Genomic DNA, 2,500 nt, shown 5'->3' with positions numbered 1-2,500 from the left:
CACACACTCACACACACACACACACACACACACACACAAACACACCTGCATATACATACATACATACATACATACATACATACATACATACATACATACATACACACACACTCACACACACACACACACACACACACACACACACACACACACACACAAGGCGGGGGTAGAGGACATAGTTTGAGATGTGGCAACCGGTCATGTGAGCTGGCAACGACCGATGACATCACTTCCCCGCCACATTCTACGTTCTACGACTTTCCACTCCTCCGTTCTGGCAATCCCTCCTTCCCCTCTTCCCTCCTTCCCCTCTTCCCTCCTTCCCCTCGTCCTCTCTCCTTGAAGAAAACTGAAAACATCACATGACTGGATTGTCGAAGCACATGCTCCCCATTACACATCTGGGATCAGTTTCCCAAAATACATATCACATCTCCTCCCACCCTTTTCTAGACAGGAAGACAGGGTAGAGAGACAGACAGGCAGGCAGGCAGGCAGGTAGGCAGGCAGGCAGGCAGGCAGGTAGACAGACAGACAGACCCAAGGCACCTGAGGACCTGATTAATCAGCAAATCAATTTCAGAGTGAAAACAAAACACGGTGCAGCAGCTTTCAGTCACGCTGCCGCATGCTCCTGGAACAAACTCCCTAAAGAAATCAAACAGGCCCAAAACCTTAAAATATTCAAATCTAAGCAAAAAAAAAACCTTCATGGTTCCTGAATTTACTAACCTTGGTCGGAGAGACCTTATTGGAATTGAACCCAGCCATAATAGTCAGGTTCACTATGTTTCAATTTAAACTTTCGTGGGAATTTTTTGGGGATTTGCTAATCTATACATTTTTGGAAAGGGCATTGTATGAGGAATCAGAAAATATATGTTTCCATTTGCACAGATGTCTGAAAGGCGGCCATCTTGGCATTTACAAAATGGCCACCATAATACACACGTTTTGTAATATCTTGGCTTCTAAATAAGCTAGAACATTGATTTTAACTGCTAAACCTACATTTTCAGGGTCAATGAATCCAATGGTTGGAGTTACAAAGCTATTTTTGTATTCTTCTATGTTGTGGCTACATCATATCACTGAGTGTATCTTGAAATTACCTTTAAATGACCTTTAAATCCTTTAAAGGACGTCCTCATCCTCATCCACTCCCCAATGTAGGGGTGGATCATGGATGAGGTCCGAGATGTCCCCATCACACATCTGGGGTTTCTGAGTTTCTCCGATTTCCGATAACCCAGCCGGAAAAGCGGAGTGCACACATGCACGCACGCACATACGCACACAAACACACTCACACTCGCCCCCATCTCACATCTGGAGTGAATTTCTCAGACCCACGATGTTAAAATTCGCCCCCTGCAAAGCAGCGTGGGAGAAGCAAGCGTAAATGAATGTTTGGTTCAGGACGTCGAGGTATAATAAGTCATTCTAACATTCCAACATGTTGTTTGGTCTGCGACTGTTCCTCCTTCTTGGCGGACACCCCTTCCTGTTCCCTTCCCCCAGGGTGCGAAATAAGGGGGAGCTCGGGGAGCTATAGCTCCCCTAGTGGTGACATGAGCTCCCCTGGAAACATGGTTTGTGAAATTTTGGGGGAGCTCTAAAATATTCCAAATTGCGATGGATTTATTCCAAGTTGTGACGGATTTTACCTGGTGTAATATGATTTGTAGAGGCATACAATCTATTTTGATGTTGGTATTAGGTATATAAATGATATATAATAGCCTATATAGCCTACATATAGGCCTTTATTGGCTACAACTATGCGACAGTAACTTGCAGCGGGGTGCACTGACGCTGAACCCCTCATAGTGATAAGTAGGTGGACAATGCGTGGTGCTGAAATAGCCGACATGCGGTGTGTGGTTTGAAAAAGTAACGCCAGCTCAGTAAATAATCCAAACTTAATGTTTACTTATAGGCTATGTGAATGTGACTGCACCACACATGTGAACAGTAACAAAGCAAATGCAGTTTAATTTTATGAAAAACAACTAAATCGGCGCAAAAAAAATAAATAAGCTGAATCCGCTTAGCCTATATGCTCCTGAAAAACATTTAATGACAGAGCAAACACGCTACATTACTAGGGATAATAATTACAATGAGCCATTCATTAAAAATAGAAAAAATAATATTAGGCTATTAAATCTCGCTTAAAACTGGCATCTCCCATCGGTCACTATTTGTTGGCTATCTGGTGATATGGACATCTTTGAGTGTCTAGAAAAGCGCTATAAGTCTAATGTATTATTATTATTTATTATTATTATGGACGTCACTTTAATCCGGCAATTCTCAAGGTTTTTATGCACCAATCCGTCTTTATCGCATTCATTGATGAAAAGGACAACTCGCATACAGGTGGAAGGGAACATTCATTGTGAGCACGGAAAATGTGAGTCTCTCACAACGGCTTTGCATTGATGAAACCAGGTAGGATGAACGCATAGTTCGCTGTCCATTCCTGTTTAAATGCCCT

Source organism: Nansenia antarctica (assembly GCF_963989245.1).
Source record: "Nansenia antarctica genome assembly, chromosome: 2".
Taxonomy (NCBI): Eukaryota; Metazoa; Chordata; class Actinopteri; order Argentiniformes; family Microstomatidae; genus Nansenia; species Nansenia antarctica.
Note: the sequence above shows the minus strand (reverse complement) of the source record.